This window comes from Tenebrio molitor, chromosome 6, assembly GCF_963966145.1.
Source record: "Tenebrio molitor chromosome 6, icTenMoli1.1, whole genome shotgun sequence".
Classification (NCBI taxonomy): domain Eukaryota; kingdom Metazoa; phylum Arthropoda; class Insecta; order Coleoptera; family Tenebrionidae; genus Tenebrio; species Tenebrio molitor.
The window spans coordinates 10,902,318-10,928,247 of record NC_091051.1 but is presented as its reverse complement, the minus strand read 5'-3'; the positions used below and the strand labels follow the sequence as shown (position 1 = coordinate 10,928,247).

The window sequence follows — 25,930 nt, the reverse complement described above, 5'->3', positions numbered from 1 at the left end:
AAAGGCCGCGAATTGATTTAGGGTGGCCATCCCCGGCCTTAACTAATTTAAGTTTCGGACAGGGGATATCCCTATCGGCATTCAAACGAGCGTTTATTGCACTTCCGGCACCAAAGTTGGACTATACGGCTTGATGCAATATATCATTAACGATAGCCGAAGACCACACCCTACGCAATTTTAGGCATTGTTGCGACGATTGTTTGTGGCAATGTTTGGTGTCAAACAGTTTGCTTGACACAGCAAACAGATTAATTTATTCAGTACTCCGGTGACCTATCGACGAAGCGGTTATTGTAAACTAACGCCTAATCGAGCGTAGCCCCATCCAGTCATGCTCGCTTTCCGATGTACCTGCAGAAGTGAATTTATCGCCGGAAAAGTTTGCAGAAAAATTTTCAATTAAAAATCGACAACCGAAGAATTTCGACCGGTCTGTTTCATTTTATTTCGGTGCACAATTAACCAACAGGAATCCTTTAACCCATTTAACCTGAAAATGCTGAGAATGCTCCGTGAAAAGCACTAGACAAGTGAGTGACGTTCAAACTCGAATGTTTGGGATTGTTGATTGATCGATGGTTTACTCAGATGTTTTGTGAAAGGGTTCATTGCAGGAACACCATACTACTTTTTAACCCCATCGATATTTGGACACTCAAATGAAATAATTATCGCTTCACTAGGAAGACACCTCAAATAGCACGGCCCGGCCTCGGGTCTTTTGGGGAATTTAACTGGAGTAAAACTATTTGACCGGACTCTGTGTTCGTTTGTATTGAACTCATTACTCCGGCCCGAGTGGGACATTTCTATAAGGAAACGTGACTGGGGAACGTGCACGCGATGTCTTTCATCTAACACCGGACTCATTTGAATTTAGAAAAATCGACGCAGGTCTCAATAGGACAAAATAAAGGTTAATAATTAGTTTGGCGAAGTTTTAATAGCCCCAATTTTGAAACTGAAACTCAATTCTTCTACAAAATTTAATATTTCCGTCACGTTCTCTTTCCCATCTTCCAAGTTATTTAAATAATTACAGCCAAATATTGATCACAAAATAACTTTTTCTTTCAGACATTGCTAGGAAAAGTTTTTCAGGTCAAACAAGAAAAACAAACACTTCATGTAAAAATGATAAAAGAATTATTATTACTTCCGGTAATTATGTTGATAAGCACTGCACTATTACTTGATAGTATTATCCGTAATAGTGTATGTACTCCGGTAAAATTGCCGTGCCGCCGGGTGGTGGAGGGTTATAGTATATTAAGTATAAAGAACGGTAATGACAATGTACGGATCGAAGACAATTGTTTGGAGGAGGAGCTTGCGACGACTCCAATATTGTCTGAGATCCGTACATTGTCATTAACGTTCGTCATGCTTATGAGATTTTTTGCGCGATTGAATATTTATTACAAAACATTCCTAACTAGAATGCAATGCGATACGACGCCCTTCACATCGTGTTGCCACAATGTCGATTTTTGTATCGCGTTTCTAAGGCAATCTGCAAACAACTACCGCCATTGCAGTTTTTGTGCGCAAATATCGCCAGTTGTGTTGAAAAACAAGCAGTAAAATGAGTGATATTAGTGATTCCGAAAACGAAGTGGATATTGTAGAAGAAACTTTGAATGTGGGGTGCGTCACAAATAAAGAATTTTTGAAACTAACGACCTCAACGTGTAATTATGAAGACAAGGAAAATTTGGGGTATGAAAATTTTGATAATACTACTAATGTCGCGGCAAGTTCGCTAATATTATTTCATTATAGTGGCAAGGAATGCCGACCACAAGAGCCGTGTGAGTTTCCCGAAAGTGCTAACATCTTGTCTTCAACTTCTGTCTACATAAATCAAGAATTTTCGAAACCAGCGAACTCAATATGTATTCAAGAAGACAAGAAAAATCCGGGGTATGAACATTTTGACAATTCTAATGTCACGGCAAGTCTGTTACTAAAATTATTTCATTGCAGCGCCAGCGGCAAGGTAGGCCGACTACAAGAGCCGTGTGAGTTTCCAGATAGTGCTAACATCTTGTCTTCAACTTCCGTCTACATAAATGAAGAATTTTCGAAACCAACGATCTCAATGTATAATCAAGAAGACAAGGAAAATGCGGGGTATGAAAATTTTGACAATGCCAATGTCGCGGCAAGTTTGCTAATGCTATTTCGTTGCAGCAGCAAGGAAAACTGACTACAAGAGCCGTGTGAGTTTCCAGAAAGTGCTAACATCTTGTCTTCAACTTCTGTCTACATAAATGAAGAATTATTTTCGAAACCAACAACCTCAATGTGTATCTAATCAAGAAGACAAGGAAAATGCGGGGTATGAAAATTTTGACAATGCCAATGTCGCGGCAAGTTTGCTAATGCTTTTTCATTGCAGCGCCAAGGAAAGCCGACTACAAGAGCTTTATGAGTTTCCAGAAAGTGCCCCCACATCTTGGCTTCAACTTCTGTCTACATAAAAATTATTATAATAATCGATTAATTTTGAATAAACTTTACTTACCGTTCTAGAACACCAAAAATTACTTACCATCGAGTTTATCGTTAGCAACGAGTAAACAGAGCTTACCATCTTGGAAACAGACGTGGTAAACAACCAAATAGAGTACAATCGCGCAAAAAGATTATTTAATGCCTCATCTCACAAAAATTCCAGAAGTCAATGGACTCAGGTCTGTTAGAGATAAGTGTAACATAATTTACTCTGCATATTTATAATCACTGGAATATTCACTTTAAGCACAATATGAGAAACCCATCAAAACATGCAGTTTAAAATGCATATTCTGATTATAAATCTTTCAGCCAATTCAAATGTAAATTGCACTCATAATAATTCTAATGTACTCGTACAGTTACATTAATGGCTACAGTAAATCAACCCTGCTTGTGGTGTAAATATTTAAATACGAGTATAAGATATTTTCAATTTTTTTAATTCATGTTTTTTTAGAAATCTTTTCTTTATTGTTGTGGCACCTATCTTAAATTTTGGATGAAATCTTCGTTATAATCCCAATCTGTATTGTGTACTGAAATGTTTAGCTCCCCGAGACTACGTGACCACGTGTTAAAAAAATTAATTTCTACGTTATTTTTCTAATTACAGGTTCTTGGAGGCCGCACCGCTGCAAGAATTTATTAAATAAAAGAATCGAATACAATCAACTAAAATTTTATTAAACGAAAATTCGATTTGCGTCGCGTTTGATTCAAGCAATAAGTAGGAAATACACAAAAAAGAGAATGTTTCAAAAATAACAAGTAAATTTGAATACCTAAGTATATCTACGAGGATATACGTGTTTTTCTTGTTGGCCGATAAATTAGAAATTTATAAACGAATAAATGAAAAAAAAAAATGAAATGAATATCAACAGGATTAAATATAAACTGTACAAAGAGCTGTCTTCGTCTGTTAGCTGAATGCAACGAGCATTTATTGTTTCAATGAAATGAAATATAAAAGTAAAAATGAAGTTAATTTAGTAAGGGCCCGTTCTGCTTCGGTTTGCTTTAAAATCATACAATTTGTTATTGTAAATTTCAAAAAAAAGTGACAATTGAAAAATAAAATACTGTTTTCAAACAACAATCCATCAAGTGAAAATACCGCGTGACTTTTAATGATTGAGACAAATGCAGTGGGTTGGCACTCCCGAATAACTGGTACGCCTAGTTGTTTGTCAAAGAGTTGTCTGTTAATTCGCTTTCTAGGTTAAGATTCTAGAAATAAATAATGACAATGGGCCGTATCACGACACCGTTATTAAAGTTGCCGATAACTAAAATCATGATTAAAGTAAACAAAAACGATATAGATTTATGCAATTATAACCTGCCAGAAAGAGATGAATTCGTCACCAAGGTAATTAGAGTCATGATTAAATTTAATAAGGGTGTCGTGATACGGCCCATTTTGATTAACTTTTGAAGTGTCATATATGAATTTGACAGTTAAGTGTAACAACATAAAATCGTAAATGTGTTGCCAACCGAACAAAAATAATTTCAATCTTAAAGTCACCCGGAAATTTAGATGCATTTTGCTTGAACGAAACAAACAAATAATGATTTTTCAAATTTTGTATTCTTGAAAGTAAATAACACTGTATTTGGGAAGTAACGGGAACAATACGTACTCCTTTTGATACTGATTTTATCAGGAAATATCTCACAAGTAAAGTGATCCAGAATCCGTTTATCCCGATTATCCAGGACACCTCACTTTTTCACACTTACCTTGACCAATCAATTCGATCAAGTTACGATCACATTTTGCTTTGTCCTTCAGCGTTTCTGGAACTTCCTACCGTTAAGAACTTCTTACCAAAAATTTGAAATTTTAATTTTTAAGCACTACTCTCTAATTAATTTACATTATTGTTCATTAATTGCGCAAAAGCTAAATAAATAATCCTTTTGCAACACAAAACCTGCAATTTTGATGGTTCCCCACGTTTTTGTCTACCCTACCCAACACCTAGTTAACATCGCAATTTAAAATTACTCTTTCGTTTCCGCACTTTACCCTTCCCGACATAGATGGCTTCAGTGTTATATTGCTCTTCATTGTTTCGTACCAAGTTTTTCTAACTGATTAGTTTTCTGCTAGAAACAACTGTACAAAGTGATCAAAAAGCAAACAATTCAGAGCAGGCGTTGCAAATTATCAGTCATGTCGTAGCGGAATCTTATGCAAATAACCGTCCAATGCATGGGCGTAGACAATTTGTGGTCTCAAACACTACTTTATAATAAATGATACCTCATTTTATTACTATCTTTTAATGGAAATTGATAAAACAAACAAGAGCAAATTTTTTACATTCGTAAGATTGAGTAAATTACGAGCTTTATTACCAAACGCGACGCTACTGGTAAGCAGATCTTTCGGTGAAATGTCAAACAAACGTCAGTTTTAAAGCAACGGTATTCATATTAACCTTGAAAAAAGTTTTCGGTTTCGGCAAAATTTACGGACGTTTCGTGTAATTGTAAGCAACAATTATCCCAGAATAAGTGGTAAAATGAGTTTTACCATTGAAGATAAAGCATTAATTATTGATCACTCTGTATTTCTCTGTACTTCACATACACAAACATTAACGTTGCCTAATTGAACTAATCTGAAATTTTCCACCAAACAACTTAGTATTAACTTAATTATTATATTCCATAGTTAGACTCTCTTTCGACGTATTACAAGATGCAATACACTACTTAGTGAATATTTTAAAATCTACAGCTAACACAATAAACAGCTTAACGAAATTGTCTCCAAATTAAAAAATAATGCTGTACCGATTATGGTGTTTTCTACTTTTTGTTGTTTGGTAACTTACAATGTTATAATTCGTTTATAGATCATTTTATATTCTGTACGGTGAAAAGCGGCTCGGAAGTGTCTTTATAATGTAATTTCTTAGAAAATTTATAAAACTTGTTACGTCGGAAATTTATAGTTTATCCACAATAGTGTAATAAAATTTGTAGATATTTTGGGTGGGAGTTTAGATGAAAATAAACTCTTCTGAAAAAAGCTGTGCTAATCCCGGAATGTTGTTTAATAGCGTTTTGATAACGAGGATGAAAAATTTAGATAAAACTTGAGATGATTTATGGGTGCTACATCATTTGTCAAACGAATTTCGCTTTTGCTTGCAGTATCGTTACTCTTCTGTCCACAATTAAAATTAATTAATAGGAATAAAACAGTGGCGCGGCTTCTTACTGGCAGCGTTTGGCAAACAGTTGTTTTCGACGATTTGCCACAATTAGACACACACTTTCGAAGTAACCAAGTAAGTTCCGGTTCCCGGTTACTAACTAAGATGTGAGCCCTGGGAATATGTTGTGGAGCTCAGGAGCAGTTTATGCCTAAACTTGCGGAGTGCATTACGTTGTAATGTGTCTTTTATACACGTATCTTTACACCGAATCGATAGCGCTTTTATTATCATTAGAGGGAACGGTAACGTTGTGATTATCCGATACCCTCATTACATCAATCACCCGCAGCAGCCTTTTTTCAAAAATCCCTCTCAAATTAACGAGCGATGTGTTTGCAGTCAATTACCGAAAGCAGACTGAATATGATGGAGGAGTCGAAACGGTAACCAATAACGGCGACGTCAATACCAATTGCACAATGGGACGTATTTTAATAGAGCTTCGCTGTTTCTCTTATAGAGCTTTGACGTTAATCTTAAAGGTTGATTTCACAAGAGCATGTGCCAGTGACAAGCAGGTTATTACTGTTCTGATTTAAACACACAAGTGGCAGTCAGGTTACCGGTTTTGAACAAACAATAAATTCCTTCTGCTACAGCTCTTGCCGTTTCGGTTTCATGAGCTTTCGATGGTGCACTAGTAGGAGCGGTCTGAAATTCTGACTCTGAATTATTTCGGCTATATCGTATGTCTGTCGTGCAAATAGAGAGATATCATATCTTTTTGAATCCGACCAAGACAAACGTTCTAGCTGCGGAGATTTTGCATCCTAATACCAACTTTTAAAATGGAAATTTGAACAGATTCGTTTCGTCTCGTGACTGATCTTTCGTGGAAATTCTTCACGTCTCGCTAGAATCGCCGGAAAATTGAAATTTTCACATTTTTACATTGGAGTCGTCTCGACGTGACGATTACACGACTCCTATAATTATAAAGCTGTTAGCTCTCGACGATGGAAATGCAAAATAATTTTATTAAATTTTAATTAAAATTCAACTCAGTTAAAAAAAAATATAATCTAATTCATTACATAATTTATTCACGGTAAATTGGTTTAATTTTATTTTATCCCTAATATTTGTAGCACGAAATCCCAGCGTTCTCTCCACGAAATTAATTTTTATATAACCGAAGTGCTAAATTAATTCTCTAAACGAAATCGAATAAAAAAATGAAAAGTATTGGTGCTTAGCTTATGGCTTATACATGAAATTATTTTACCATTAGAATTATCCATTTATAGAAATTAAAAAATTAAATGAAATTACTACAAGAAAATATGAGTGCATTTATTTCTGGTGTCTTTAAACATTACAAATTTGCAATTTTAGTGAGTCAATACATAGGGGGAGGCAATTTAATATAGATGTCACGTCATTATTCCACCCCAGATACTCCCATTTCAAACTTTTAAATGACCCTCTATCTTTAGTGGTAATAACATCTTTTTTAGTATGCCAAAAAAGTTATAGATTATAGAGGAAAACTTTTGAGACAGTTGACTTTGAAATTTTAAAACAAGAATATTTTTATCTATTCTAGAAGTCAATTTCGCCTGGTTAGAGCAACGAAAACAAATAAATTAAACCATATAATTAAGGATGAACTGGAGTAACATTGAAAAATGGCGAAATTTGATTAAAATTGGTACAATAGTCCTTTCATCCATTCTAAAGTACTGTGCCAAATTTAAAAAAATTTGATCGAGGAATTTTAAAGTTATTACCTTTTAAATTTTCGGGATATTTTACACGTGTTCTTATGAGAAATGGAGCAATGGTCGCATAAAAATTGATAAAAAACATATTTCAAAAAGGCCAATTTTTCTTAAATTTTTCACACATAAAGTATCGATATCGTAGAATTTTCTAATGAATTTACAAAAAAAGTTGGTCGAGGATTTTCCTTGTAATCGCTAATTACATGTAGAAAAACACGGTTTTTGAGGTTATGTATCTGTTTTAATTTCAATAAAAGTGAACAAAATGCATATAATTGACGTCGGTATGCAACATTACACTCATATCGCACGTTTTATTGCAATTACGTTAAGAACTTTAACAGAAATCAATGAAAATTGAAATTCAGTGTGCTTTTGTTTACTTTCACGTACAGTCTTAGTCAAAAGATTGTAAAATCACATGTAAGTAATTATCTAAATATCAAGAAAATAAACACAAAATTTACTTGCAACTCATTACAATTCGTTTCCAAAAATTAAAAACTATTTTTTCAAATATTGATTTCTCGTAATAAACGTTTCATAACATTATAAGAATTCCGCAACTTTTTGCTGAGATTGTTACTCCAGTTCATCCTTAAATAGGGCCAAAATAGTATATTAAAAGACAAGTTTCATAAGACCAGTCTTGAAGCACGAATTCAAGATTAAAAAACGAGTGGCGTAGCCACGAGTTATTTTAAAGAATGAGTGCTTCAAGGTCTTATGAAACGAGTTTTTTATACTATTTTTTGTAATTTGCCCTTTTGAAGTTTTTGTGGCGGTTGGTAATGTCTTAATTTTAAAAGTGAAAATTTGATCAAGTCTTCAAAGTCGCCTTTTGTTTTATCCAAATTCTGTCACAAAACACGAATATGGAAGATAATCTTTCATATATGCCCGCTGAAATACGTGAAATTGCCAAAAATAAATTCTGATAAATAATTCTTTACACATTTTGTAATTTAAACTGACACGCATGACAGATCAAGCAATGCCAACCTAAAAATTTTCGTAAAATGTTCCGTGAAATAATGGCTATAAGGACATCCCAGATGATGACGTCGCGTTCGTTAATATGTCTATTAGACATTAGAGAATCAAAATGGAGGCAAATTACAAAAAAATGTTTAAAAAGGTCGATATCCAGCTTTACGTTCCAAATGTGTATTACGGGTTGCATTTTCAATTCCATCGGGCTTATTATTACTCGTGAATCACCTTGTAAATAAGTATAAGATTTGTTTGAAGACAACCAGATTCTTACTTATCTCCTGTCAAATTTTTAAAATATACAGTCAGTGTCATTGAAGAATTCAAAGTATCTAACTAAAGTAAATTTTTGATTCATATTTACGTGAAAATAAATAAATTTATCAAATAAATATAAAATTAAACAAAAAACGGTAATATAATATATTTTCTAACAGCATTTTCACTTTAAGAATTATTTTTAATTAAGTTGTCAAATAATGTTTAAAAAGAAACACGAACCCAATTTTTGAACTTTTATTTTAAAATCTCATATCTTGCCGCAAAGTTAGGGGAGTTAGGTAGGTGAAGTATAATCTGTGAATTTAATTCTGTAAACTTCTGCTGTATTCCTTATACAGAGTGCGGTCTAACATTATCATGATGAAACAACACCTGTTTCCTATTATCCAATTCCAGAGAGTTTTTGTTTCTTTGTTTTTCTGCTGTAATAGCGGCTCGTAGCAAACACTTATATTTATCATTCGATCGATATCTAATAATACAAAATAGTTTATACCACCAAACTAGCAAAAAAAAAATGAAATAAGAATTTATGTAGCTGCAATAATTCTCTGATTATCTCTGGCATTAAAGTGCAATAATTTTCGGAAGATATTGCTTTCGAATAAATTATTTTCTCTAATATGGCGAATAAAAATACAGACTCTGCTTAAGAACATTTTGAATAAAATACATTTCTAAATTATAAAATTTAAGTAACATTTTAAAATAAAGTAACGAATCGACACTGGCCTTGTTGATAACATTTCTCGTTGTTGTCCACAGTAATGTCAGCTGATTAAAAAATACCAAATTTTACTACAAAATCACAAATTAGTAAATCATAAAACTACATGGAACTCTAATGAACTAACATACCAATCAATTAGTTTACTTTGGATTCGGTTAACTTCCTGAAGGTAAAACGGTCTGGTGTCATGCAAGAATGTCACAGGTCATGCAATTTCTCTAAACAGAAGTTTAGCTTTTATTGTACAGATCGATGAAACAAACTTGTCAGCGTGCTAGACTAAGATGTTAATTTTACAATTGAGGAAAGTAAAATTTGAAGTATAAGGACTATTAGTTGAGCAAACCAACGCCAGCGTACGCTTATTTATTAGTTGAATTTGACAATATATTTGTACAATAAAAACTTGGAAAAAATTTAATTAAAGCATTTCATTAAAAATATTTTACGTTTGCACTAAAATGAAAATATTTTGTGTATTTCATGTCAGATATAATAAAAATCGTAAACAAAAGGAAAAAATGTAAAGTACGTTTCGTTCTGAATTTAAAAGATAATGAGTTGAGTCGTTAATTAAATAAATGAGAATTTTGAATAGTCTTTTTATATTTAACTTCACCTCCGAATCTTAGAATATAATATTTAATTACTAAATTTACATGTAAAGAGCTAAAGTTTATACAAAATTTCCAACCGACATACAAACCACTACAACCACGACGAAAACTTGTGGACTTTAATTTCTTGCAATGATTTCAGTACGATTTTTTTTTCAAATTAATTTGTGAATAGATAGAACTTGGAATGCAAAAACGGCAGAATATGTTTTGTTGGTGAAAGCTCGGTCTATTGTGCTGTTTATAAATCAACTTGTCTCGAGTCCATTTCGGGATAAAAAGTCTTAAAATGCAATCTCCTCATTCTGTTGTAGGACGACAGGGTCGAGCACCTTTCCTAATTCGATGAAAGCTTTCTTAGACCCACCCACCTTTGTCAACAATCTATTTTGTAATTTTCTTGAAGGATAATCCATCTAATCTCATACTCTACTCAAAGTTTAATAAGTAAAAAGTCAAAATTGATTATTTTCCAAAGGTTACAATACAAGCTGCTGCTTCATCACCAACGCAAACATTTACTAATTACAATCGGTTTTCATGACAAATTTTCAACTTGTTATGTCAACAGGGGCTTAAAAACACAAACACGTCGTAAATTTTATCAATTTTTGGGATCTATCATCGTAACGCCACCGCAGTCATTTCCCCGAGGTATTATTAGCTATTCCCTAATTTGCAGGAATTATGGTCTAATACGTTAGCTTATCTGTTGTAAGTACATGTATTATAATTTATGTTTCATAACTATTACGAAACATTACTTGAATGTTAATTATTCATTTAGAAGGAATAGTCATGGACTTGTGGCTGGAAGGTCGAGAGAGAGCTTTGTTTAACCCACTCAGAACAGACCTTCATCGTTTAAATTGTTTAACTGGAAATCTACCTTTAAACTTTACAAGCTGAGCTTGTAATCTCCGACAACTATGCTAATATGAAATAACGGTATTACAAAAATGAAATTACGCAGGAATTTACCGAAATGTTTTCATTCTACCCCAAACGAGGGCGGAAACCACGCTTGTTCATGTATTTACAATAATTAATTGTTCGTGAAAAGTTTACACTGGAACGGAACAACACAGTTACTTCACCCATAACGAGCTACCCACCTTTTATTATCTGAATTCACAAACACGACACTAATAAGTAAATTAGGAAAATAATCTTTACCTAACCGCAACTGTTTGCTTGCAGGAACAGCACAGAGTGATCAACAACAAAGCAAATCAAGAGTGCTACCTCAGCTTTTGTTTTATCGAAACGTCTCTCTTAGCTTAATCGTACACAATGTACACTTGCTATACGCAGCCGTTTTATTGGTTGCCTACCTGTCGAAAAATCAATTATTAATAATTAATGTTTTACTTTCAATACTAAAACTCGTTTTACCACTTATTCTGGGATAATTATAGGAAACGTCCGTCAAGGTTTAATTTAAGTTTTATGAATACAAGATGAAACTTCAAAGTTACAATTGTCGATTTAAGAGAGTTCAATTTCAAACCACGCCATTATGTTTTCTGTTAATTCTCTTTTAGGTCAATTTAAAAAAAAAGAAGGATGAAGATATGGGTTTAAAGTTAGAGGGTAGTGTTAAAATTTAAATATCGCGAGGGTTTTCAAAAATGCTATTAAAATGACATGAAATATGCATTTTCATTAAATATTTAACGGAAGCCGTGAACAGATAATGCAGAGCATGTCGACAGAAAATATAATGGCGATGATCCAGAAGAGCGTATTAATATGAAAGAGTACCTTTTCCACCAATTAAATCTTGGTTGACATTTAACTCTGGAATATGTGGGTTTCACTTTGCGCCTAATTAATTTTTTATGCTACAAAATATCACATAAAGTGCTTAAATTATTAATCACCGTTAACTCTCATTTACCATTCTGTAAATTACAAATTGTATAATTGCGGCAAAAAAAATTGTAATTAAACTAATACGGGTGATGCCGCAGAAACTCCACCAGACACAAGCGTTAACAAGAAGAGACGATAGCACCATTCGTCCGTTGCTAAAAAATTGAAATACGATGATAAATCAATAAGTTGGAGCATTCCTTTATAAAAATTGTATAAATCTGAAAACTTTTTCATTTTTCGGAGTAATATCCTTTCGCAGCGTTTCTCTCTCGCTGTCGCTTACATATACATAGCTTTTCGTCGCATTCAAACTTATTTGTTTCTGTATTCCCGACACGAAGCTGGGGGATCCGAGCTTTTACTCGTCCAGGTAGCAATTAAAACCTTGAACTTTGATTGCGCACTCCTACAATTGTAAATATTCAGGTATTCCTTCAGTTTGCTGAAGCAGCACCGACATCTACTCGTCTTATGCCCCACCGGGGTTTCATTATCATTCGGTCCGTTCATGTTAACGAATTAACAAAAGTGCTGGGTCGACATATTTTGACCGCTCGCAGCCAATCTTCTAGTCGTTTGGGTTAAACGAGAGTCGCTCAGGATTAAAAAATAAAAATCACTTCAACCAATAATATTTTACGGCTATTTTATCATCGCGAATCTTTATAGGAGAGGCCATTTATAAAATACGGACCATTTGCTGTATTAACGCAATTTATGTTTTTTCCGAATAGTGCTCGTGTGGGACGTGGCTTCTTAATATTTAATATAACAATTTTAGACATGTTTCCCGGTTGTATATTTACGCTTTATTTGTGGGTTTCAGTTTATCGAAAATTCATCCGAGAGTATTATATCTCACGTGATTTACCAAATGCCGGAAAGCTGAAGCCATATGCTGTAAAATCGACGTTCCTAGCTTACCGTAATGGCTTTTGCATTTTAAAAACGGCAGAGCTTAGCGGTTCCTAAGACACGGAAAAACTACACGTTAGGGAAAAGGTTTCTGAATCCTTAGAAAATTCCCCGGTATTGTCCGGATTTTATACTAAATATCTTCAAATAGGTAAAAATGCAACCTGGATTAATCTCTTTCTCCTCAAACATCCACGTTTACTGAAGCACTCTAATTTGAAAATAACGTTTCAACCTTACAGATACATATTACAAATCCTCGTTGCTGTGTTATTTGCTGCCTTAGAGAAACATGAAGGTAAAGTAGCCTTGTGATTCTGTTTCGGTATTGATTTAGCATTAAAACTTTCTAATTCATTATTCAATTCAATCACTTGCAATTAATAAAATTCCTTTGATCTCTTTTTCTCTTGTGCCAGTACATAAAATTACTTGACGATCTTCTCGGTACTTTAATATCGTGCTCGTAAAATCGAAAACGTCTAAATAGAAAAATAAAGCTGAGGCCATTAACTTTATTGACAGGCTTGATCAATGAGTAAATATTTTAAAGGGATAGGGCTCTACTTAGCAGCCTTGTGGCAAACTACTAACAAAATTTTCTTTTTACCGACAAGTAAACACTTGTATCACGTCACATTAGTTTTTGTCAACAAATAAAACATTTCAAAGGAAACAGTTCTTTGTACTCTTATAATATGATTTATTAATTGGACTGAGTCTTTGTAAAATCCATCTTATTATAGTCATACACCCTCTACAAAATCAGTCAAGCTAGTATCGTTAACAAAGAGGAAAAGCTGTTTATAAACAACAAAGACGCTTCAAATTTCATAAAGATTAAACATCATAATAATTACAAAAGTTTATGATCTGAGCTGAAAGCGAATATTAATCGACACCCAACTTCTGCACGAAAGGATTTTGAAAAAATAAATTGGGAAATCATTATTTTCTTGTCTTACTCTAAGTGTACCTGTTCAAAGCAATTTCAAAGGGAAGCATTTCTCTTTCCAGTTTCTCTTATTAAGTTTTAAAAGCAATAAATGTTTCTGAAATTTTGATTTAAACACTTGTAAAGAGAATTTGAGACTACAGGTATTTTATACCACCATCCGATAACCTACTTAGTTTCCCTTTCTTACATTATCCGAATGATCTCAACACCATCTTAATTTTTAGATCAGTTTTAATTAATCCTGGGAAGTAAATCGACAGTCTTCTAGATTCTTCATTCCGTATTGTAGACATTACCAATCACAAAAACAGTCAATTGAGAATGTACCAAATTTTTTACTGAAATAAAAATGTTCTCGTATTAAAACATTTTATTTTTAATTTAAAAGTAATTTAATTTTTTGATTTGAGCAGATCAGATCACGGTTAGTTTCATTAATCCAAATAATATCGGATGTTAATTTAAATTTCTCCTCAAAATTGGCGTTGAAGAGTCGATTGTGAACGCACCACTCGTCCATCTGCCGAGTAAAAATACAAACAACGCAAAAAGTGAGGTTAGATTGAACCAGCTGATCCGTGATCTGTATCCGGGGTGCGTTCACAATCGACTCTTCAGCGCCAACTTTGAGGATAAATTTAAAACACCCGATATATTTATCTTTCTATATACCTACAGGGTGATTCAAAGTTTCACCGCCCGAGCGAAAACACCAACCCAATCGATTTAAAATTCTCAAAAAATTCAGGAATGATTGTTTATCGCTGTAGAATATTCTGTAAAAATTTCAATTTTTTTAATGAAACGAATAAATATTTCGTTTTAATTCAATAGCCGCTACAATAATTTTCATAATTTTTCACTGAGAGTCCTTTCAAACATTTACGAAAAATCTGATGTCACTGAAATCATGAAAGCATCACCGGTTTTTGAAATAAATGGAATTCGATATTAAAGTGCAAAATTTAGCTATGATTTATTATTAAATTGAGCGGTCACTTCTACAAAAGATGTTGACATGGGTTATTTATGGTACGCTTTAGGGACTAAAGAATTACTAGAAAAGTTCTCAACAGATGTTTACCAACAATGAGGTATTTATTTATGACACTGCAGTTATAAATCTTGATCAGTTTTTACTGTTAATGTTAAAATTGGAATAATTCAAAAACTAATACTTTTCTTTTGATATGAATTTCATAAATATGTTCTTTGAATTAATTGTGAATTATGTGAAAAACATTTTTTTGCTCAAAATCACTTTTTTTAATTTTATGGCCCCGAATGAAGTGATACGAGAAAATTGATTGCACGCGTTTGTAGCTTTATATGAAGGGAATGTAACCCTAAAGTTTCGTAATTTTTACTAATTTTTTAATAGGGTTAATCGTGCGGGCGGTAAAACTTGAATCACCCTGTATCAACCTAATTACTGATTTAATTATTAGGTCTTCTGTGGGCAAAAAAGTAACATAACGTTAGGTTTTTAATACAATACTAGAGAAATACACACTCTTAAAATATTCTTTTCCATAATATCTGCTTAATTTAAAAAATGTAATAATCCGGACCCATTTGAGGAATCTAAATTGAAGAAACTATCAAGTTAAAGTACAACAACCCGTCTTTAGCAGATTTAATTTAACAAGGTTGAAATTTATTTTAGTTGTGTGCTGTCGGTGAGAAAAAATTGTGTCATTTTGTTGAATTTCAAACATAAAATTTCATTACAAAATGTTGCAGAAAGCGACGACAGCTCGACAAACTAAAACACATAAAACGGTCAAAACGAACACGCTTTACCTGCAGCGGAGAATTATGCCATCCTGACCATTCAGGGCAATAAAATTTAATATCCAATTCCGTCTGCAGCAGTATGAAAAAACAAAATTTCAATTTGTGAGAAAACTTCCAAATACAAGGTAAATTATCCTGTCAAAAATTTATTGAAACATCAAGTGGTCCTCCGAGAAATCAGAGCCGTATTGGAAGCAGGTCAATTTATTGATTGATCACATATGTACTTTCTGATTTAGTGTTTTCTTTGCTACATCCAAATTGGTAAAAATTCAGGATTTTTGCATGTTCTCGAGGAACCCCCGGGCGAAGCTTTTTATTGAACGTCATGATTGGATCTGTTTTGTTGGTTGATTGGCGCTGTCCTTAGAAAAAAAACTGGTCGTGAGAAGTTTGACAAAGACTCGTTCCATTCGAAGAATTCAAAACAACAAATTAGCTGGAATCGTCATCGATACTGGAACAATGATGATTCGCGTAAATTGCATCGGAAAGCAGAGTATCCATTATTGATCAAGTGTGGCGTTGTTAATTTTATTCCGTTGCAGTAAAATAAATAAATCAATTCAGTTTTGGACTAACCTAATCTAACCGCATGTGTCCGATAAATATCGTCCTAGTTGAGTTGATTCGAATCAGTTTACATAATTTACAACACTTTGTTGAATCCCCCTCTGAACCAATATCGAGTTTAATACTACTTGGTCTCGACACTTACAATATCCACTTCACAATTCAATTAATCTGATAAATCAAGACCCTTGTGCACAACTCGCACTTTAATTAAATATCATAATACTACCGGAGATGGAAAATGAAATTTGTTTAATGCAAAGTGTTGGCGCAAGGTGTACAGTTTAACCCTTGCACGCCACTCGAAACGATAGCCCGCTAATTGTACATTTTGCCGATAACACAATAAATTCAACTAATGAACAAACTTATTATGTCGACAGCAGAAAGATATAAAATTTGACAGTTCTCCGCGAATTTATACTCCAATTTCCGCCGGAAGAATTTTAAGAACTTCCCAAACAAAATCCTTCCAAATTTGGGCATTTCCGACCGACTTAGATTTAAAATTAGGTGAAATTATATATTGCCCTTATAAATTCAGGTAATAATGTCTCTGACTAGGAAGCAAACTTTTAAATAGTTTAATTCTCGTGAATTATGTTGGTGCCCCCATAAAGCTACTAAATTTAAAAGATTCCCTACTTTGTCTCATTTAGCAAAGATAAGAACGTTACTTAAGAAACAAGGAGTAAGCAGATAATAAAACATTAAAAACGGTGTATGCTGAATTACAATCTAATATTTTATTCATGTGGAATTTTTCTTTTAGCCGTACTTACGGTACATGCAGTGTTTGCTGGTTTATATATTCATAGCTTTTTTAATTTATGGGCAACCCGCATTATAATTTCTATGGCATCACCCCAAAGTACTGCCGTTTATACCCACAACTCTCCATGCTCGTCCACAACATCTCTCACTTCGCCCAATTTATTGTCAATAAATCACGAGCCTTGTCCAACTTAATCAAAGCCATATTTCGTACATTTGGGCTTTGTTTTTATTGTGGAAGATTTTCTCATCCGCACGGTTCTCAGTTTAAACTCGAAACAGCTTCCACAAGAGTAAGAAGAGCATTTTACAACACACCGTACTCGGGGGTAGTGGTAAACTTTTATAAATGGCACTGATGCATATGCCAGCTTTCATAATAAAGTAATGCACAAAGACGGGGGGCGATCCTCCTTTTAGCCAACCACCCCGACAAATACCTAATATTTAAAGAGTGACAAAAAACTTTTAATGGATCTTTCTAAACTACAAATGGGCCGTACGTTGAGACATCCCTACTTTTGGCAACACGCCAACATAATCGAACCAAATAAAACAAAAATTGACACAACTTTGTGGATAACATTCTCTTTTTGTAATCACGACTCGGTACACATTTTCCATACATTACCAACGATCTTGATTTGAAAGGAATATTTGAAAATTAGCCAGACACATTGTTGAGTTCTCATATTTAAATACCCTCACGAATCCTCAGTTTTGTTTGGAATTCATCAGTTGTTGCAACACGGTTACCCGGAAATTACCGGAACAAAGCAACTGCTAACCAGACCAAAACCCGGACACCTCCCTACATTCATCTAAATATACTTACAATATGTCAAGCTCTTTAGTAATCAGAGTTTGTATATCTTAACAATCGATTAATCAAGATCTTGTTACGGTTCCAAGACAAATATGTTCATCAAAGTTCTATCGACACAATTTGAAAGCTATTAGCACGATAAAGCCAGATGTTAACACCACGAGAACATGTTGAACCAATTATTTCAACAACAAATGTAACAAAGATCAAATAGGAACATGTTCCGTTCAATATTTTTTTATATAGATATTGTCAATGTTGAAAATTATTAGCCACAAAGATTGTTTATTTTAGGAATGTGTTTGCTTGTAGAATAAACCAATATTGATTAATAAATAGCGATAACATATTTGCATTCAATTAAACTCTTATTAGTCTATCAATTAAATTAATCTGTAGGGATTCATTTGTACAATTTTTTTCTTTTAGTTTTACGTTGTTGCATTAACTCATTTTTGTTTGAAGACTAGACTAAAACAAATAATTGTTAAACGTGCGTTAGGGTAGTGGAGAATGAAAAGCTGGATATTGAAATTAAAATATACAGCTTTTCTTTGAAAATGTATTGTGGGTTGCAGTTTTAATTCCGTCGGACTCATTATCACTCGTGAAATACCAGTATATCAACTCTTTCAACAAGTAAAGTTAGATTTAAACAGCTGATCCCGTGATCTGTAATCCGTGCTGCGTTCACAATCGACTCTTCAACGTGCTCAGTGTGGAACGTCCACAGTATTATGGATATTTAATCATGCATTTGAGGCACAATATTGTGTTAAGAAGCGCTCGGAGAAGAAGCAGGTTTCACTATTGCAGCTATGTAGACGTTATATTATTCAACCCTGTAGTAGGCCAACACGAAGTGTACACCTACCTTCCTAGTGTATTTCCGCTCCAGTGAGATGATGACTCAGAGAAGCGGAAAGCTTCGTAACCGTAAAAGTCAACTAAAATCTATGGGCACAGTTTTTACAGGACTAATTACTTTACATAATCATAGCGTGTAAATGCACTACCGATAATAAGAACAGTTTGTAAGACATTTGAGGCTTCTCATTATTATGACCGTTTCAATCGATTTCGAGTAAAGGAAAAGCGTTACGTGTTCTGAAACTTTGAGGATTATTTTTAACGGTTGTCAGGAGTTAAACAACACTCGCAAAACGTGTTCAGTGTTAATGTGTTGTAAGTTACATTGCTGCTCGTATCCTAGGTACATAAACTGTTCCGGAATGAAGCACAAAATGGCATTAATTGTTATTTTGGTGAAAAACCATTATTGCGTGAATGAACGTTCCTTCACCCATCAGAGAACAAATAAAAGCGTTTAATTAAACTATAAAAAATGTTAAAACGACCCCTGTGATTTTCGATTTTATTCGGTAATTGCCCAGTGACGCTCATAAACAAAACCAGTCATTTGATCAAAAAGACTAATTCGAGTAATTGGATGGCGAACAGATGCATTAACAGCCAATACCTCTTTGAACATTAAAGAATTGATATCGTGATTACACACGCATTAAACGGTGTAATAAAATGAGAAAGAGCGGAGATATTTTTTAATTAAATCGATTGGAATAAACAGCCTCACCGAAGGGCTATATTTTATGTTCCACCCTTCTCTTGTCGAGTGTGAAACGCATTAAGAAACAATAAATCGTTTAAAAGTTAGTAATGTAAATAAATTGGGTAAGAAATATGGCTTTTCAAAAAAAAGTACTTATCGAAACTTTTCAATTTTCTTTTATGATCAAAGTAAAAGCTTTTCAGTGTTTAACAGCGCATATTGTGTCAAAGAAAAATCATTAAATTTTTATCCCAAAACTTTGGTAATTTCTAAAGAGCGCACAGCTTCGTTCTCACCTACGTTATACTGTCACACAAACTCTTGCAAAAGGGTTGTCGACAGCAAAAACAGACGGGATACAAAAAGCGAACGCAACTCATGTTCGCCTTTCATGGCAAATCATTATTATCGAACTACATGAAGGAAAACACTGAAAGTTTAAATAAATGCGGACCCACTTTTGAAAGGGAACGTGTGCCCTGGTCGCCTTGTTTCAGAAATGAGGCTAATATAGATGCAATCCCACACATAAATAAAGACCGGAGAAAAACTCTTTAGATCGATAGAACGAACGATAAAACGAGCACCGTGAGATTTCCCATTAGGATGTAAGTTTAGAGCGCGTGGAATACAAGGTGTCAGGAAATTTGTCTCGAAACCACGTGGCATTGATATTAGGGTAAAAAGTGATGATTTGCGCATCTTCAGGCTGATCGATCTTCATTTAAAAAAAACCACTCCATACAAAAAGAAAACAAATCAGAGCAGGCGTTGATCGGTCATGTCGTAGCGGAATTCTATGCAAATAAATGTTTAGTGCATGGGCGTAGACAATTTGTGGTCTCAGAATTATAATTGCGCATTTTATTAAAATTATTATCTGATAATGGAGAAAATTTATAAAATAAGATAAAGCATTAAATATTAATTATTGTTTAATTAATAACAGATTTTTCGAGAGGTAGGCAACCAATAAAATTACTGTGTTTAGCAAGTATACGTATGTGTAGGATCAAACTAAGACAGACGTTTCGATAAAACAAAAGATTAGGTAGCACTCTTGATTTGTTTTCTTGTTGATCACCAAGCCAATACTTGTGCAATGATGATTCGAAATTGATTGTATTTATATTTATAAATTCCACAATATTCTAACAACGGCGGTGAACATAATCTTCCAAATTAATAGCACCGAGTTGGAAGCTGCTAAAGTGTTGCCCTGACTTCTGGCAAAAAGGGATGAAGTTTAGAGCCAGAACTCGGAGAGCAAGTGAACACTATCTATATGCCGAAGCAATAATTAATTTGCCAAAGCATCAATTTCTCATCTATTTATTAAAAAAGTAAATGAATTCAAATTCAAAAATATTTTACCTTAAGAATTTCCATTATTATTTCATTTAAAATTTGACTTAGTTTTCCGTTTAGTGAATCGAAACTAGTTTCCCTTATCTATAATTAGTCATTTGAAACTGTTTGATGCTGTTAATCTACAACAGAAAAATTGCTTTAATCGCAATTTGTGCTTCCAATTAAATTGTGTAACAGACATTTTTTAATTAACTGTTAACAATTAATTAAACATGCTGATGTAGCTGAGTTGTAATCAATGTAACAAATAGTGAGAATGAGAATAAACATGTATAACATTTGTTTGATTGAAACTTGCACAACCCCATTGTCGCTATAAGAAACAGCAGGATATTTTCCAAAGCTTTTCTAAATTTGCACGTTACGGCAAGGTGAGTATTTGAAAAATAACAATTCGCAGTGAAGCTTAGTTCATAAAAACCACTGCATCTGACATTCCAGCATTGGTAACGCCTTAACGCCCACACTTGTGACAAACATTGTTTTTTTATTTGTCTGTTCTATTTCTCAAACGTACGCGTATTTACGACAAAAATGTTTTGTTCGTAGGTAGAGTTTTGTCCCTTTTGTATGTTATGTGGTTTTACAGGAACAACAAAGAAATACACATGTTAGCATTTAATCGATACTACTCCAAGTAAAACAATAAATTTCAAAACTTGTAATAAAGTCGTAAAAAGAAAGATATCTCGGTTGCACTGAAATGCATTTATCCAACTAACGGCCGTATTCACCAACGCCAGTTAACGTTAACTGTAGGTTAAAATGTTTCGTTACCTTAGTTACCTATTGTTACAACAATATTTTCGTATATTTTAACCTACAGTTAACTTTAACTGGCGTTGGTGAATATGGGCCTAAATGGTTTAAAATTCTCGGAGTTGGGCAGCTAATTTAATTAGACAGTGTTAGCACATTACTGCTTTGAAAACTTAGGTATTACATAAATATTAAGTTCACTTGTTGTAAATAAATCCTGTTAGAATAAAAATTTCTCGTATTGAAATAAACTTAGACGTAAAAGAAAAATCTCTTTCTCTGAACAACAAATAATGTCAACTTCTGTGTTATTCTGCTGAGATTCGTGTAAGCGTTACCAAATAGTTTATGATGCACATACGTTGCGACTTACATCTGTGCATCTTGTTACCAGTCGAGAATTTTAGCCTTATATCAGTTCAATAAAAGCCAGATATAAATCTTTTAGAAAGATTTACAATTGTCAATATATGTTCGTTTGGATATTTTATAAAATATATCTCAGACTTGCACTTATTAATATGAACAAATTACTGAAACCGGAACCACACATTAGCATTTTTGAAAGTAATATGTATATCAATCAACATAAATTAAATAATTGCTTTAAAATTAATTTGTAATCCAAAATAAACTAAAGTAACAGATAACAAAATTAAAAATTATAAGATAAACTACATGATAATAATATGTACTTCTAATACTTTTCACACACATAGATCGCTTAGGTGGTGATAACTACTATAACATCTTCTGGCAAAACAAAAAGTCTTTAGATATGCGTAAAAATGTATCAGATTCCCAGATCAATAGAAAAATGTTTTGGTTCCGAAGTGTTATGGCTCTGCAAATTTTCTCCTAACTTTGAAGAATCCTGACATATTTCTTTAGCAAACTTATTTCCTTATTATTTAAAGAGGAAAGAGGATCATTGACTTCAGAATGACGTAATAACAAATGTTATAACTAAAATGAGCACGAGAAGCAAACTATGTGTGAAAATATAAATGTATAATTTTATAAACATTAGTAACAGAAAGTAAACTATACGTTTTTAACCATTAACAAAAATGAGGGATCTTGTTAACATCTACTAAGTATTCTAATCTAGGAAAGTTTTTTTTTTCTAAACTATCAACCTTTGTACCTATTGTCGATCTTTGATGAACATCTATGTTTATGTTTTTGACATAATATTTAAGTTTTTTTCAACCAATTCAAATTACATACATTTAAGCTTCTGTACGTGATTTGAACTTTTCAAATAGCTATCATGATTTCAAAAATTTTGCTAATCTCAAAAAGATAAACGAATACGTTTCTTAATCATTGTAAGTGTGGATATAAGCGGCATCAGGGAACTAAATACAACGTGTCTCAGAAATAAGTACATACATTAATTTTAAGTTCTCGTCGAGAACAACAAAATTTTTATGTATCATTTTTTCGAAATGTAATTTTCATTTCAGTATTTTCCGACTCCACAAGGCAGGTGTTTACGCGTGTGTTGATTCTGTGATTTAAGCTAAAATTTTATGAAAATGGCGAGTTTATTTTCGAGTAGTGAATACATACGGGTAGATATTGTGTTGGTGTATGGTGAAGCGTCGGGAGTGCTCCTCGAGACTAGAGAATTTCCGTGCTACTTCTTGTGGGGGTCCATGAAAGACTTGGTATATTCGATCCCAATTGACACAATTGAAGTTTTAAGAAAACGGGTGGAAAATGCTGCCGCAACAATTCGCAATAACGGGGAAATGTTGGAAAAAGTGGAAGAATCATTTCGTCGGCGCCTTCATTATTGACTGAATTCTCATACAGGCGGTAAAAACATATACACTAAAGGTACGCCAAATTTTTATCGATTACAAAAATTAAAATCAGATTTTCAAAATGAGTTCGAGAATCGCCTGTACTCTTATTTAAATTAGAACATTTATACATAAATGTTTGCTATTTTTTTTTTTGAATTGTTATTGACCAGGTAAACTTGATTTTTCTAATCGATAAAAATAACCATTTTTAAGTCTAACTATTATCTAAAGAACTTTCCTCTGTAACCTAACACATTTTTTACACGGACATATTAAAAACAGCTGCCTCTTTTACAACCCATCATTGAAAAACTAGAATGCTATTTAAAATTTTTAATTGGGGGTGGTTAGGGTCTGATGAGGGAGTAATGAAGTGATAATAATACTAGGCTACCTCCCCCCCATGTGCTGACTTGAAATTTGTAACAGTAAAAACACGGGAGATAAATCCAAGGGTACATTTATTAAAGATTTTGTAATAATAAACCTTAAAATTCTAATTAGTTTGTCAAATCTGTTTATTCAGTGCACTATTTTATCCTGTTGCTTTTATCTGTGCACTACTTACTGGTTCATTGATTAAATGAAGTACATTATGAAGTCGGCTTTGTTGCACAAGACTTGTATAATATAAAGTCACGTTATTACGTAACGATAAGTGTACAAAGAGGAAGCAACAGGACAATTGAGCCACGTAAAATCCATTATGTTATATTAATGGACTAAAGTAGTCCCACTTTATAAATTATTATACAACCAAATTTATTAAATTTTTTGACACTTTTACACTGTCTTGGTAAAATTATGCGAGGCGATGATGTGAGTGTAAGAAAGACAACTGCAATTAATTAACTTCTGAATCGATATAACACATAAAAATTAATCCATTATCGAAACTGATACGTCGAATTGTCAGGATGTCGCAAATGGGGAATTATTAACAAATAAAATACTTCATTCAAATTGTCATTAGATTGAGGTTGGTGTCATGGTGACTTGTGTCGAGGTAATCGCGGTCTATGACTCCAGTAGAATAATGAAAAGGGACGATGAACAATCCATTTGCTGCAAGTGTTGAATAAGTACAAGCTATAGGAATTTATAGAAAGAAATAATAAACATTTCAAATGTGATAGATATCACTCTATAAAGTCGATCTTAAATAGTACTACTTTTAGTAATTATGAAATAGTATAGCTTTTTAAGCTCTATGGAGCAATGGAATTCCACCATTAATAAGTTGCTTACAATGGGTGCGAAGGGAATGGCGTGCCACGCACTCGCTTCAATAACTGACGCTGCAATTGTACTGATCCGTGGAATGGTGCGAAATGTGGAAGGGACGCCAACAGCTTTCTTGCTAAGGTATATTTTTCCTGGTAGGCGGTTGCGTGCGCCATTTACGAAATCCTACAACGAAATGCGACCTTCCTATTGGTTAGTGGAATAAAGTAACCAATAGGGAGGTTGCATTTCGTTGCACGATTCTGTAAATGGCGCGCGCAACCGCCTACCAGGAAAAAATATACTATAGTCCTTTGCCTCCAGGACAGTAAAAGATGGCAGGTAAAGGATCCATGACAACTGTTACAAAAACAACATAACACTCGGCGATTTGATCAACTAAAACTGTCCTGCTAGCTACAAGATCTGGTCCACTAAAGGTCTCCTGCCATGGTCAAATAAAGATGTCCAGCCAAAGAATTCGGTATATGGTACCAAGCCAATGGGTGTGAAGGTAAGTAGGCCGTCCAAAGTGTACCAACACTTCTCAGAAACAAGGGAAGTCGGACAGACTAATTAATTACCTCGACATATCGGGACTCAATTACACCAAGTTAGTAATCTCACCAAATTATCATTCTAGGTAAAATCAACAGTATCATCATTGGCAACGATGATATCAACATATCATCGACACGATATCACAACAACGGTGCTCTGTCAGCGAACACATAAAATTATTCAAAGACTCTCCATACCAGCTGTGTTTTAAATTATGTCCATGAATCCATGATCATTATATCAAAATCTATTATTAAAATGGACAAACCCGCCAAAATTAACAAAAACAGGATGCTCAGTGATACACTTTACATTTATGTACCTACGTTAAATCAACTTTTGCACAAACTTTGACAACAAACTTTTACTATAAACTTAACTCTCACTTCCATGTCACAGTTCGCATTTGACTGATCGAGAGTTATATGAAGCGCCCATCCAGGAGTAAGTCCAGGTTCAAGGATGATAACCAGGATAACCTCCTGACACAACCACTACTACGGAAATTAGACCATAGATATATCAACCAGAGGCCACCCCCATGACGATACATTTTGCTTCGCGTGTCGATACATCTTATCACTTTTTGATTCTAAACTTTCAGTTGTCTATATCAATTTATGTAACGCACAATAAATAAGTTTTTCAAAAGTCACAACCGAAACGCAGTTGTTTAATTTGGGTCAAAAAACGGAATAATTAAGAAATGCGAAACACTTCTTGTGTTCGATTCCTTGCACTCTCGATGATATAAAAAAAAAAACGTTGTTTGTTAGTGCTTATTCACAATGGACATAAGACATAA

General features: G+C 33.6%; 1 protein-coding gene and 1 long non-coding RNA gene across 7 annotated transcripts in view; one reads left to right on the top strand and one right to left on the bottom strand.

Moving 5' to 3' along the window:
• The window catches only part of LOC138133047 (leucine-rich repeat-containing protein 24-like), a 52,967-nt gene that overhangs the window by 14,617 nt on the left and 12,420 nt on the right, over positions 1 to 25,930 (bottom strand). The gene's annotated exons all lie outside the window — the stretch shown is intronic.
• LOC138133807 (uncharacterized) lies at positions 1,267 to 2,549 on the top strand. Of its 5 annotated transcripts, none has more exons than XR_011160530.1 (3): positions 1,267 to 1,722; positions 1,786 to 1,926; positions 1,990 to 2,549. It is a non-coding gene; the product is annotated as an uncharacterized lncRNA (long non-coding RNA). The 5 variants fall into 5 exon arrangements; XR_011160527.1 differs by having other exon boundaries at positions 1,267 to 1,926; positions 1,990 to 2,136; positions 2,200 to 2,549; XR_011160528.1 differs by having other exon boundaries at positions 1,267 to 1,926; positions 1,990 to 2,136; positions 2,197 to 2,549.